Source organism: Bubalus kerabau, chromosome 6 (assembly GCF_029407905.1).
Source record: "Bubalus kerabau isolate K-KA32 ecotype Philippines breed swamp buffalo chromosome 6, PCC_UOA_SB_1v2, whole genome shotgun sequence".
Taxonomy (NCBI): Eukaryota; Metazoa; Chordata; class Mammalia; order Artiodactyla; family Bovidae; genus Bubalus; species Bubalus kerabau.
The window spans coordinates 89,206,224-89,221,468 of NC_073629.1; the positions used below are offsets into that span (position 1 = coordinate 89,206,224).

General features: G+C 41.0%; 1 protein-coding gene and 1 pseudogene across 34 annotated transcripts in view; one reads left to right on the plus strand and one right to left on the minus strand.

Annotated features, from left to right (window-relative positions):
- DAB1 (DAB adaptor protein 1) overlaps positions 1 to 15,245 on the plus strand; it is a 956,508-nt gene that overhangs the window by 498,353 nt on the left and 442,910 nt on the right. Inside the window, exon 1 of one of the 34 annotated variants that reach the window (XM_055585743.1) lies at positions 12,171 to 12,335. The exons of the other annotated variants lie outside the window; for them this stretch is intronic. The gene's annotated coding sequence lies outside the window, so the exon portion shown is untranslated. Of the gene's footprint in view, positions 1 to 12,170; positions 12,336 to 15,245 lie in introns of those variants that run through there. 34 annotated transcript variants of the gene reach the window in all.
- LOC129656472 (40S ribosomal protein S6-like) overlaps positions 1 to 15,245 on the minus strand; it is a 64,384-nt pseudogene that overhangs the window by 4,793 nt on the left and 44,346 nt on the right.

The following is a 15,245-nucleotide window of genomic DNA, read 5'->3' on the forward strand; positions in this document are numbered from 1 at the left end:
TAGCAGACAGGTATGACGTTCAGAGTGAATCCAGGTCAGCTGTGTTGACCTCCTAGAGTGAGTCTTGGGAAATTACCAATGCTTTGCATCAGCTGTGAGCCTCGTACCAATTTCTGACTTCTCTGTTGGTCTGTTCCTCAATTTGATCTATCCATTCACCTACTCTTCATCAGTTAAGCATCTTTTTCTTTTCCTTTGACTCTCTTTATGTTATCCCAGTCTTTGTCTCCTTTTCATTCTTTATGTCTATTTGTTCCTGTTCTTGTTAGTGTCATAATCAACCATAACAACTGAAAATGATAAATATGCATGAGGAGTATCTGGGAAATTGAGGCCATTCATGTCCTGATATGGACGTCACCCCTCTGTCCATTCAACACATCTTACTAGTACCTACTTGGTACCTGGCTTTGGCTGAGTGTTAGACACTGTGGACAGTTCCAATATCCAAAGATGCAGTCTCTGCCATCTGGGCACCTGGCCTCATGCATGCATCAGTACAGCATGAGATGTGGTGCAGAGAATATCCATACAGCAGCACTGGAAGCTTCCAGAGGAGAAATTATTTCTACCTGGAAAAAGGAAAGGATAGTTAAGGCTTCGCAGAAGAGGGAATTTCATTTCAGCAGGAAACTGAAGGTTGACCAGGAGCTTCTGGGGAGTTGAAGGCATTCCAGATTGAACGAACTGAATGGGCAAAGACAGGTGGGCAGGAAGCTTCGTCACTGGTTTGGGGATAGGCATCCTGCTGAGAGTGGCTCTCATGCAGCATATGTGGCAGACATGGATTATTCTGTAGAGCATTTTCCAAATCTGGTTCTGGGGCACTGTCTTCTAGGATGGTGATGAGTGTTTCAAATAAAAGTGTTTACAGGGAAAAACAGCCCATGCTCAAAAATATTTGGAAAGCACTGAATTCTGTATTGTACTCTTAGTAAGACACAATATTTACTGACATAGTAAAGCTTCAAAGATTCCCTATAGTAAAGAAACTCAGGTACTTCATTAAGAATTTTCCAGACTTATTTGCTGTAGAATCTTTGATTTCCAGGAGCCTCTCTCAGTGTCTCATGAGATAGATTGTAGAAAAGATTTGTGGCTAAGCACGTATGATATTTAAGCAGAACAGTTAATTTGATCGAGGAAGTAATGTTTTGTTTGAAATATAGTATATTTAAGACATGAAAATGTGTAAATAACTGGCAGTAGAAAACTGTGTCCCTACCACTCAGCTTCAGAAAGCGAGCCATGTAAATGTAGTTGAGGCCTTTTAGTAACCTCTTGCCCATCAGATCTTCTTCCCTCCTGCCAGAGGTAACCACTATTCCACATTTGGTATTTATCATTCCATATAATTCTTTCAAATGTGCTTTTCAGAAGGACAGACTTAAAAAGAATTACATTGAATTACAATCCAGTTTCTAGCTAGTCACTACAGAGATAGTACTTTGTCCAATAAATGTCCAGCATTTATAAACTGTTTAGGGGGAAGAAATATAGCTTCTCCTTTTAACAGCTGTGCCTGGAATGTAGTAGATGCTCAGTAAGTTTATGTTGAATTGAATGTGTGTATTGTCATGTGGTTCATGAAGCTCATGGGGATAAAAAGTTTGGGGTAAATTGTTTTCCATTGACAACACTATTGAAATTCTTTATGATCAATGATCTTGAAAACACATTTTTTTTTTTCGGTGGAAGTTCTTTGTTTTGTAATCTGAATTTGGAAATGAATAATAATAATCAACTACTGAAAGTTATCTCTGTTTTCTTAACAGCGTTTGGAATCATTAACAGAAAAAACTTATTCAGATTTGTCCTATGAAAAGAGCTGACTCGGTAAAACTACCTGCTTTCATTATAGGACCAATGATAACTAGAAATGTTTTCAATCAAAAAAGGACTTTTATCAATTAACACTAAATGAGTGTTCAGTATCTGGACAGTGGATACTTTGAAGGTTTATAAGGTTCTCCGAGAAGTAGCTTATTTTCAGTAACAAAGTTTTGTTATTAGGCACCATCTTGCCAATTAAACATCCTTCTTGATATAAGTGAGGGACTTCCTCTTGAAAAAGCTCACATTACCTAAAACATATATCATATTTGGATGACATTTTCCTTCTTTATTATCCTAGCCTATATTCATATATTACTGTCATATACATGTCAACATGTGGAGCAAATGTTAGAACATTGCCGAAGGATGTATGGTAGAAAGAATGGAAGGGGAAAGGAAGTGGGAGACTTACAGGTTCCCTGGGAGAGGCTTTTTGCACTCGATCGTGGTTTTATGAAAGATAGTAGATTAGCTTTTCCCATAGGGTTCAATGTTGATTATAGCTATAAATCCACCCCTAGGATTTTCTGTCTTTGACTTGGCTGGAAAAATCCCAGCAGGTGGCAGGATGAGAGTCAACTTGTGTGAATGATCATAAATGATGCCGACACTGCCCATAGAGCAAGGAAGAGAAGTCACGTGATGCTGTTCCCTCGTGATTGCCTGGTGATGCCCATGCACTCTGACCATGGCATGTGGTGGTGCTTGTCTTCAGTCCTAGCACATGTTATTTTGACATGTTATGTTTATTACATGCATGCTTACAAAAGTTCTAAATATAAAACACAACCATTCAAACATACTCAAGTTAGACCAGAGTGCCGGTAATGCAATTGTGGATGAAGTCAAAGATAGGCCAGCCATATGCTGAATCCGAGACACAGCCTGTATTGTTAGAACTTAGTTCCAATGAATGCAAAAAGGTTACTGTAATTTATTCCTTTGGGAAGCTGAATAGATTTATAGGCCACATAGAAGTTGGATTCTTGCCAACCTTCTGCTATCTAACTTCTTAATTTTAATGTGGTTGAATTTATCAATCTTTTCTTTTATGGTTGGTACTTTTTATGTCTTAAGTTTAAGAAAGCCTTTTTAAAAACCTTGATGTCATAAAGATATTCTCCTTTATTATCTTCTAAAAGCTTTATTGTTTTGCCTTTCACATTTAAGTTCTATAATCTGTGGTGTATGTATGTGTGTGTGTGTGTGATGTGAGGTAGGAATTTATTCTGTTTATTCTAATTTTCTTCCACATGGGGGAAAATCATCCTGGCATTTAGGATTAGTTTCTAGACATAATTTGGTATACTCTTTTGCCCAAACTGCATTTCTTTATTATTATAACTTTATAACAAGCCTTGGTGTTTGGCAGGACAAATCCCCAACAGTGTCCTTCTTCAAAAGTAAGTTGGCCTTTTGTGTTCCATGTACATCTTTTAAAATTTTTTATTGGCATATAATTGATTTACAATGTTGTGTTAGTTTCAGGTATATGGCAAAGTGAATCAGTTGTACGTATACATAAGCCCACTCTTCTTTTTCAGATTCTTTGTCCATATAGGCCATTACAGAGTATTGGGTAGACTTCCTTGTATTATACAGTATGTTCTTCTTAACCTAGTTTATATGTAGTAGTGCATTTATGTCAGTCCAATATCCCATTTTATCCCTCCCCTTATAATCCCCTGGCAACCATGTGTTTTTTAAATTCATTTATTTATTTTCGTTGGAGGCTAATTACTTTACAATATTGTGGGTTTTGCCTTACATTGACATGAATCAGCCACGGCTGTACATGTGTTCCACATCCTGAACCCCCCTCCCACCTCCCTCCCCATCCCATCCCTCAGGGTCATGTGTTTGTTTTCTGCATCTGTGACTGTACTTCTATTTTGTAAAAAAGTTCATTTGTACCTTTTTTTCTTAGACTCCCCATATAAATGATATTGTATTGTCTCTCTCTGCTGACTTCACTCAGTATGACAATCTCTAGGTCCATCCATGTTGCTGCAAATTACATTATTTTGTTCCTTTTTATGGCTGATGTATACATTTTATCATTACCTTTTAAACTTACATTAGAATAGTTCTTGAGATTTGATTGAAATTATTGCTTGAATTCATAGATTAATTCAGGGAAATGACATCATTATGATATTGTGAAAGTTGTTCAGTCGTGTCCAACTCTTTGCAACCCCATAGACTATACAGTCCATGGAATTCTCTAGGCCAGAATACTGGAGTGCATAGCCTTTCCCTTCTCCAGAGGATCTTCCCAACCCAGGGATTGAACCCAGGTCTCCCACATTGCAGACAGATTCTTTACCATCTAAGCCACAAGGAAAGCCCGTTCTTCCCATAAATATTCTTCATTTATTTAGTTCTTATTTAATGTATTTGCACACAAATTATAATTTTCTTCGTAAAGGTATGCACTCTTTCATTAGATTTATTTCCAGATGCTTTGTATTTTTGCAGTTGCTATTGTAAATGAAATTTTTAAAATATGCTTTCTAGTTATACATTAGTTTTCATCCTACTCAATGGAATATGCATTAGTTTTCATCCTACTCAACGGAATTTCTTATTCTGGATGATGGGGGCTAAAGGGGAGGAGAAAAATCTGGTGGCTATGAGTGCTTTACTAAACACAGGATTCTTTTTGTTTAAATTAATTCTTATTGTAGTATAGTTGCTTTTCAGTGTTGTGTTAGTTTCTCCTGTACAGCAAAATGAATCAGCCATATATGTATATATGTATGTGTATGTATATATATGTATATATCTCCCCTCCTAGCACTCAGAATCAACACTAGGTTCTTCACATACACTGATTTGATAGCAGAACAGCCTCAGGGGAAGGGTTCTAGGTGGCTTAGCACTGCCCTTGACTGGGTCACTGCCGTCCTTTGCAAACCTGTGTAGTGCAGGGGTTTCCTTTGTCCGGGTGGGTCAGTGGACTGGGGAAGTGAGATCTGTGGCTGATGAGGGGTGATCACCTTTAGTATCAGCAGCTCTCCTGATTCAGGCCGCAGAGGTCTTTAAAAGACAGACATCTCCTGTGTTCCCTAGGAGAATGAGGGATAGTGAAGAGAATGGCACCACTCTGTCCTGGGTAGCCCCCCGCCCACATGATAACGGGACCTGGGGCCCCAGGGGTCAGAGTCTGGCTCCTGACACACTGGTCTGGCATTTCAGGCAGGTTGGAGTCATCTGGCTGCCCAGGGGACACAGTTTGGCCAGTAGCTACAGTCTCCTTTGACTTTTCAGGTCAGTGAATATTATTCCCATTTTCAATCAGGGGTCCAGGGAAATGAAAAGACGTGTGCAAGCCATCTAGCTGAGCTGGAGTGAAGACCCAGGTCTCCCTCCACCTGTGTTAGTGCCCTTTCATTTCATCGCAGTGTCTTAAGATCCACAAGTATTTGATGATGATATAGTGAAATCTTGAAGCATCTTTCATTTGCGGAAACATGACTATACATGGGAAGTGTAATTTACACCTGCCCAAAGAGGGCTAATGAGAGAGCTGTCTACCTATAGCCCCATGTGGTAGTTGTTACCTGCCAGTTGTTATCCTGTCTCTGTTGCTCTGTTTCTCTCTCTCTGGATTCCCTTATGCTATTAGTTCTTTCATAAGCCTCACTTCCACTCATTTCTCCCCATTCAAATAATATTTGTATTTTAGGACCTAGGGAAAATATCCATTTCACTTTGAAATTTACCCCTTGGACGTCAGTGTCCATAAAATTTCAAATTCCTCTCCTCCCCTTGCCAGGTACTGCAGCTCTTTTCCCTCTTCTCTCACATCCTGTCATCAGCACGTTTCTTTGTATTTTCTGGAATGAAGATAATACATACCCCCACTAGGTTAGATTGATATAAAAGAGGATGTCTCAAAGAAAGCAGGATTATAGGACCAAAAATCTGACCACTTGGTTCACCTGCTAACCCTATAAATTTTCTCCCTACTCTGTTTGTGGGGTTATAGGAGTGAGGTCCGGAGAAGGCAACGGCAATCCACTCCAGTACTCTTGCCTGGAAAATCCCATGGATGGAGGAGCCTGGAAGGCTGTAGTCCATGGGGTCGCTAAGAGTTGGGCACGACTGAGCGACTTCACTTTCACTTTTCACTTTCATGCATTGGAGAAGGAAATGGCAACCCACTCCAGTATTCTTGCCTGGAGAATCCCAGGGACAGGGGAGCCTGGTGGGCTGCCGTCTATGGGGTTGCACAGAGTCGGACACGACTGAAGCGACTTAGCAGCAGCAGCAGCAACAGCAGGAGTGAGGTCAGGTATCATTCTCTATGTGTTTGACTGCTCCAGATGGATAAGGGGAGAGGAAAGTCTTGACTTGTTTGAGTAACTGTAAGTCAGCATGGGCTGGGAGGAAGAGGACTGGGCACTGGACTGACGTTGCCCTCTTCAGAAATACAAAGGTCATTGACATATACACACAAGGACCTACTGTATAACACGGGGAACACTGCTCAGTATTCGGTAATAACCTAAATGAGAGAAATTGAATAATAATAGATACATGTATATGTGTAACTGAATCATTTCACTGTACACTTGAAACTAATACAATACTGCTAATCAACTATGCTTCAGTATGAAATAAAAAATTTTAAATACATAAAGATCCTATACCATGGACTCAATCTAAGTTCGATGCTTCCTTCTGTCTGCCTTTCCCAGGCAAGGGTATCCTTATTTGGCTTCCCAAGCCCTGGATTCTACCAAGTACCACACTTCATTACGTCAGTTGTTCTGCTCCATGTCTGTTGATCTGGGGTCCTCTAAAGTTGAGAGTTTCTCAAGGATACTCTCAATTGGATTTCACGCCCCATTGTTGTCATCCAGTCATTCAGTTGTGTCTGACTCTGTGACTGCAGTCCATGGGGTCATGCCAGGCCTCCCTGTCACTCACCATCTCCTAAAGTTTGCCCAAGTTCATGTCCATTGTATCGGTGATGCCATCTAGCCATCTCATCCTCTAACAACCTCTTCTACTCCTGCCTTCAATCCTTCCCAGCATCAGAGACTTTTCCAATGAGTTGGTTGTTCACATCAGGTGACCAGAATACTGGAGCTTCAGCATCAGTCCTTCCAATGAGTATTCAGGGTTGATTTCCCTTAAGTTTGACTGGTTTGATCTCCTTGCTGTCCAGAGGACTCTCAGGAGTCTTCTCCAGCACCACAGTTCAAAGACATCAATTATTTGGCACTCTGCCTTATTTACCGTACAGCTCTCACAGCTGTGCGTGATCACTAGGAAGACCATCCTCTTGACTGTACGGACCTTTGTTGGCGGAGTAACGTCTCTGCTTTTCAGCACGCCGTCTAGGTTTGCCATGGCTTTCCTGCTGAGATGCAGTCTTCCGATTTTATGCCTGCAGTCACCATCGGCAGTGATTTTAAAGCCCAAGAAGAGGAAATCTGTCATTACTTCCATATGCTTGGCCTACTGAGGAAGTTCACCTTAAATATTTGCTACCTTTAATTTTTAAAAGCTACCATAGTGCTAGCTGTGGAGGGAAACATATCTGTTTAGTGAACTATTTTGAGTTTATGAAGACAAAACAGAGCTTTCTGTTGCAATTCTGAACAGTTTCTTTTGGGACATGTCTTTTATTCCAAAACTTTTGCCTATCCTGTTCTTTCCTGTCCTAACTCCTCCTCTTTCTTTCCTTTCTTCCTTTTTTCCTTCTATTTTTTAAAAAATCAAATCAAAGAAGTTTCATGAAATCAACAACAAAGGCTTCTCAACCTCCAAGTCTGCAGTGTCATTTCATGGTTACCGAAATGGTCAATATTCCCTCTCTTTCTTAGATACGTTATTTCAGTGGAGGAGGAAGAATTTGGAGAGTAGTTGGGAAGTGGACTTTGTAGTTCCTTGTCAAATCCCATGGTAGTGTAAATATTTCACATGGGTGATTGGCCACTTTGTGAATTATCTGTAGCCAGTTTAAAATGACAGCATAAAGACTGAAACTCTGCCAACCAGTATGTGTCAGGGCTGAAGAGTACCTCTCTGTGCTATCCCCAAACACCCAAAACAACATCAGCTGGAGCTAGGGAAGAGACTCTGCTACGGCAGCCACCTTGAAGCAGAAAGAGAGGGAGGGGGGACTTCCCTCACAGTCTGGTGGTTAATACTTAGCCTTCCAATGCCGGGGGTGTGGGTTTGATCCCTGGTCAGGAAACTAAGAGGCTTATCAGGTGATGCTAGAAGTAAAGTATCTGCCTACCAATAAAGGAGATTCCAGTTCAGTCTCTGGGTTGGGAAGATTCCCTGGAGTAGGAAATGGCAAACCCACTCCAGTGTTCTTGCCTGGAAAACTCCATGGCAGACGAGCCTGGTTGGCTACACTCCATGGGGTCGCAAAGAGTCACATGACTGAGCACACACACACACACACACACACACACACACAGGGAACTAAGATCCTCACATGCCTCACAGCCAAAAAGCTAAAACGTAAAACAGAAGCAATAAGGACTTTAAAATGTATGTGTGTTCTAAGTCTCTTTGGTCATGTGCAACCCTTTGTGACCCTATGGATGGTAGCCTGCTCAACTCCTCTGTCCACAGGATTCTCCAGGCAAGAATACTGGAGTGGGTTTCCATGCCCTCCTCCAGGGGATCTTCCCAACCCAGGGATCAAACCCACGTCTCTTTATGTCTTCTGCATTGGCAGTTGGGATCTTGACTAGTAGTGCCACTTGGGAAGCCCAGACTTTAAAATGGTCTGCATCAAAAAAAACTTTAAAAAAAGAGAGGGAGACCCTTGTTCCTCCTCCTCCTCCTCCCCCCTTCCTTCCCGTCTTCCTCCTATGGTTACCATTCAGTGAGCCCCACTGGAAGTTAGTTGCCCAGAAAACCTGGGAGATGTAGTTGGGACCAGCTTTCCACCACACTCAACAGTGTGGGGAGGGGAATGGCCAAGAGTGGATCTGAGAGAAACAGGCAAAGGACTAGTTCATACGCTAGGGAAATAAATCTCTTATAGTGGCATTTATTAATATTTCAGAGCTAAAGGGAAACAACGTAGTTCCTTCTCTTTCCCCTCCTCCCACCCTACCCCATCCAGCCTCCCTTGTAGAAAATTGAGAGTGACTCCACTGGCAGCTGAGTCTCTGTCTTGCCAGGGTGAACTGTGTTAGTGCTGGGTGTTTGGCGGCCTACGGAGCAGGACAGCAGAGTAGGACTACAGGGCTCTAAAAAAAAAAACTCAGATTTTTTTGTTGTTAAATAATTCATTTAGTGACAAAATCTGACCTGACCTGAAGTGTCCTGAAGATCCTTAGAATCTTTAGTGATCTGTCTGTGAATAGTCTTACTGTGAATGGCTCTAGAAGCATCAATGAATTTGATTACAGGGTATCACCCCAAACCCAGCTAGGGGTATTATAGATAAAAGGTAAATGTATGGTATAATAAAGTCTGCCTTTCTAGAAAGCAAAATAAAATCTGTGTTATGAATGTAGTAGACCCCAGGGTATTTGGATAAGGTACTGTGACCCTGTATTTTAACATGGCAGAGGGAGACTGAATGACAATGTGGCCCAATAACATGCAGTTCTTAGTGCTGATGGCAGGCAGCGCAGCCCCTCTGGAGTCATCAAATGCCCAGGCTGGATGTGTTCCTGAAGTTCAGAACTGCCCACTCATTCTGTGGATGAGATATCTATTGCTTATCTCTTCAGAGATCTTCACTGATCTTCACTTTGATCTTCAGAGCAGTCCTATCTGATAGACAGGAAGGCTCTTACTGTCCCCATTTTATAGATGGTCAAACCAAGGAGACTTGGCCAATGATTAGCTCTGTGGCCACAGACAAGACCATGAACTGTCTGAGCTTCAGTGGAAAAAATGGGTTCCTACAGGGCTGTTTTGTAAATCAAAAGAACTGACACTTTGGGGAATTGCCTGGTAGTCCAGTGATTAGGACTCTGTCTATGCTTTCACTTATTGAGGGTGGGTCCGAGTTCAATCCCAGGTAGGGGAATAAAGATCCCACAAGTCACATGGCACACCTCCCCCTCTGCCCCCCAAAAAGAGAGTGCCACCTACACCACCATTAGGACTGTACCTGAGGCTGCCAACCGCCGTAGTTCCATTCTGCCTCCCCCTCAGACAAATGAAATAGATGGCATGGCCCCATAGCCACTGCCTTTGAAAAGGGCCTGCTTCAGTGTAATGAAGGGAGTTCAGTGGCTGAATGACAATAGACCTGCTCTCTCTGTGCCTTCTTTCTTTTTCTTCAGCTCTCAGAAGAGAGGCTTGAAATTAGTCATGGTTTGCTGTGACCTTGGTGGCGCCTATCATCTTCACAGGTCAGGAGACAATTTGATATTTTGTTTCCTCCAAATCCAACTGGAAGGGAAGCCACCATGGCCACAAACACACTTTGCTGCAGAAAGCAACGTTCTTATCAGCACACGTGGGGCTTGATCATAATTCACGTTAGATGGCATAATAAAATATTTTCCCTTTTTTCCGAGTATTTTGCAAGATTAATAAAGCAGCATTCTTTGGGAATGTTTATTAATCCATAACTTACAGAAAACTCTAGAGAAAGGAGATATGTAATATGTTCTATAGGTGAAGACGTCATGCATGCCACCACTAGGATTGGACTAGGCATACAGTATTCAGCTAGCTAGCTTCTGGGTGCGTTCTGGTTGCCAGTGTGATGGTGGCTTTGTCTTGGAGATGATCTAAACAAGCAGTTGTTCCCTTTTCTTTTTTAAATCTGGAGGGTGTGGAAGAGGAAGTGGCAGCCTGTAGAATAATCCCAGTCCTCAGGGTAGGATCCTTCCTGTCCCCTTGCCTGCACTTCAGCTACACTAGTCACAAAAGCATGCTTTTGAGCCCCGGCTCTTTTGCTGCATGCAGTGGCTTTCTGCTGTTTTTTCAAATGGAGATGGTGGTGCTGGCACCAGTGGTGATGGTGACGGTGAGGATGATGGGGATGAAGAGAATAATGGCTCCTTCTCTGTCCATGACAAGGAGTGATGGCTTATGGGAAAGCGTCGTAGTACTCGGTCACTTCATCCATTTACTCAGCATGTGTGAGCCCTTGCAAGATAGTGGTTGACTCTTTTTTTTTAGTCATAAAAAAGATAAGTTTCTTTCTTAAGATCTGAGATTAGTCCTGAAAGTACAAATAAATGGATAACAATATGGCTAAGTATGGCCACCAATAGTATTAGCTGTGGTGAAAAATAAGAGAAGGATGGATTTTGCCAGGGTAGGGAAGGATCAGTATTTAAGCGAAGCATTCTGAAGGTGATCTGGAATTTGCTGATGAGTCTTTGGTGCAATAATTATGTTCTGAGTTCCATTCTGGGCCTATAGGGTGAACACAACAGAAACTCCAGTGGCCCACATTGCATGTACAGTCCACTGGGAAAACGTAAAACCAACAGGGGGCCATGGCTAAGGTAGAGTGGGCACTGTATATACATTGGTACAGATGGATCACAAAGTGATGGGTAGGAGGAGTCAGGGAAAGTCAGTCTGGTCAGGTAAACATGGCAGTTCATGGAGCATCTTTTCACCAGCTGTTGGTTGGGAGGCTGTGGTTGGGTCAATTCACTCACTCAGTCATGTCCAACTCTTTGTGACCCCATGGACTGCAGCACACCAGGCTTTCTTCTCCACCACCAACTCCCAGAGGTTGCTCAAACTCAAGTCCATCAAGTTGGTGATGCCATCCAACCATCTCTTCCTCTGTCGTCCCCTTCTCCTCCTGTGGTTCAGTGAAGTGAAGTGAAGTCGCTCAGTTGTGTCCGACTCTTTTCGACCCCATGGACTCTAGCCGACCAGGCTCCTCTGTCCATGGGATTTTCCAGGCAACAGTCCTGGAGTGGATTGCCATTTCCTTCTCAAGGGGATCTTCCCAACCCAGGGATCAAACCCGGGTCTCCTGCATTGTAGACAGAAGCTTTACTGTCTGAGCCACCAGGGAAATCCAAGGACGACCAGTAGATGGTTCGGTAGATGGTAACAAAATAGACTTCACTTGCAGAAAGGATGCTTCTCTGTATCTCTCACTTCTCCTGTTGCCTGGATTCAAAGAGCAGTGCTTGGAGAAATATGGTGATGTTCATTTAGGTGAAACAAGGACTGTCAGGTGTGGTGTATTTTAATAGTCTTTCAGGTGTCACTGTTAGAAGCACTTCATGCTCAGGTGCCTCCAAGAGTCATGCAGTTGACATTAGCTGGTAGAATAGTCTGGAGTGGCGAGAGGGGATGCTAGGTAAGCCATTATTCAGCTCCAACTGATGGTTGCAATAAGAGAGTGCTGGACTAATGTAGCCTGGTCTTCAGTTTTTCCAAAAAAATCTAGAAACTTTTTTTTTTTAAATGAAAAGTACTTCTGTCCAAAAATTTGGCACTAAATCAGTTAAAACAAATAACAAAAAAAATGTGTGTAGGCAGAAGATAACCGGCCTATGGGCTTTTTGCTCATGAATTACCCATTGGTAAGTTTTGGCCTATTCTTTATTAACCTGTTATAGCTACATAAATCTCCCTCAGGTGGAAGTTCTGTCAATATACCAAGGAGTAAATTGGGTTTTTTTTTTTTTTTTTTTTGGTAAAGGAAAGTTTCTGCAAGACAGTTGAACAGAGGATATTGGTTCTCATTTATTTCTGTGTGTTCCCTCAGTCTCCTTGTTTGTTGTTCTTGATCAGATGCTTCTGATACATGGTGAGGCTTTGTAAAACCAGTGTCCATGGCAATTCTGGTGTTTTCTTAGCTGTTCGTTGGGCAGCACTGGGCTTTGTATCTGTCTGTGTCTATAGCTGCCTTAATTAAGCTTGTTGTGTGCTGCTACCAAGGCAAATTCCTGTAGTGAGTCAAATGAGTAGTTTTAGGGTCTGAAAATGACAGTGTTCTGTGGCTTTCTCATTGAGGGTTGAGACTCCCAGCCACTGAAATATGCACATTTCAAACCAGAGTGAGAACATGAGCAACTTAGTAGTTATTGTGGAATTGAGTGAATGTCATAAATATTTATTTATCTTTTTCATAACTGGCATAAAAATGTTAGGATATAAAAAAGTTGTTCACTATAAAAACAACAGAAAATTCATTGGCTATATATCTCCTGAATGCGTGTATCTCTTTGGGTTTTCATTAGCGTCTAGCAATATACTTTGAGAAATTAGATTTGAACAGAAGCTTCAGCAGAATATGAAAGCTCCTTGTGTTTGTAATTATCCCGTTTTCAGTGAGGATCCATTGCATACAGCAGTCTTCTTTAACCATATCATGGCTGTGGTCAACTTTAATGAATGTTTCTTTCAAAAAAAATTTTTTTAAAGAAGCAATCTGTGTTTATTGGATTTGAAAAAAGCAAAAAAGTGTAAAAGAGAAAAACTGGAGTGGGTAGCCTATCTCTTCTCTGGGATCTTCCTGACCCAGGAATCAAACTGGGGTCTCCTGCATTGCAGGTGGATTCTTTACCAGCTGAGCTACCAGGGAAGCCCAAAAGAGAAAAAAGTCACATATAATATTTCTATCCAGAGGCAATCACTGTTAGTGTTTTTGAGTTGAAGATAAAGAGGCTGTGGTGTGAGGTCAGACCAGCATGGATTTTGATCCAGTTTCCTCCATATCTTTAATCTTGCAACCTCTTATTTTTCTCATCTGTGAAATAGAAATAAAAATTGCATCTGTTTTATCTGAAATGTTGATTATTAAACCAAATAATACCTATTAAGCATTTAGCACATTACTTGGCACATAGACAACACTTAAAAGTGAGCTGTACCATTTTCTGTTCTTATTGCTGTAAACATTTTACCTTGTGGAGTTCATTAAAAATAATCATCAAAACAGCGTTTTTTCCTTGCAAAATAAAACATCCAGTGTTCCCATATCTCTTCAAAATATATTAAATGTCCTTCCCTCGAGTGGTACACAGTAGGTTCTGTGTTTTTATATTATTTTATAAATACAGTTTATTTATAATGTGTTATCCTCAGGTGTATAGCAAATTAATTCAGTTATGTGTATATACACATATATATACACACATATATGTATATATGTATACATATATTTGTATGTTCTTTTTCAGATTCTGTTCCATTATAGGTTTATTTCAAGATACTGAATATAGATTCCTGTGATATACAGTCCTTGCTGTTCATATATTTTAGACATAGTTGTATCTATCTGCTAAACCCAAATTCCTGATTTACCTCCACTCTATCCCCTCTGTTAACAAGTTTGTTTTCTAGTCTGTGAGTTTTTTTCTGTGTTGGAAGTAAGTTCATTTATATCATTTTTTAGACTCCACATATAAATTGTGTTATATGATATTTGTCATTCCCTGCTGATTTCACTTAATATTCTAATCTCTAGGTCCATCCACATTGCTGCAAATGGCGTTATTTCATTCTTTTTCATGGCTGAGTAATATTCCTTTGTATACACGCACCACATCTTCTTTATCCACTCCTCTGTCGATGAACGTTTAGGTTGCTTCCTTGTCCTAGCGATTGTAAGTAGTGCTGCTATGAACTTTGGATGCATGTATTTTTTCAGTTTAGAATTCTCTCTGGATATATGCCCAGAAGTGGGATTGCTGGATCACATGGCAACTCTAGTTTTTAAGGAACCTCCATGTTGTTCTCCATAGTGGCTGTACCAGTTTACATTCCCTCCAGCAGTGGCAGAGGGTGCCCTTTTCTCCACATCTGCTCCAGCATTTATTATTTGTAGACTTTTTAATGACGCCCATTCTGACTGGTATGAGGTGATAACCTCATTGTAGTTTTAATTTGCATTTCTGCAATAATGAGTGCTATTGAATACCTTTTCACATGCCTGTTGCCCATCTGTATGTTTTCTTGGGAGAAATGTCTATCCAAATGTCCTCTTTAAGCTATATAATATTTCATTAACATGCCTGTATCAACATTTAGCTTTTCTCCTTGTATATTTAAGTTGTTGCTCACTCTTTTTAAACATAAATAACTCTTTGATGAGTATCTTCTTTCATCAAGCTTTTGCAGCAGCTTGATTTTCTCATTAGCATAGTGACTGCCTCTGGAAATGGGCAGAATTCCTGCCAGCATTCTCCATTGAAACTGTTGGTGATGAGGGAGATGGTCTTTGCACTGTCCAGTATAGTAGCTGCAAGGTACACATGGCTCTGGGCATTTGAAATGTAACTAGCATGACTGAGAAACTGAATTGAAAATTTTAACATTATTTAATTTTAGTTTATCTTATAGAGTGGGTGGCTGCCATATTGGACCCTGTGGACTTACACTGCTCTGATTCAAAGAGTAGAGTGTATTTAGGCTGGGATTTTGTTTTTCAGACAGACATACATAGACTAGCTTTGTTTTTTGATCTCTGGTACAGTCTCAAGATACGG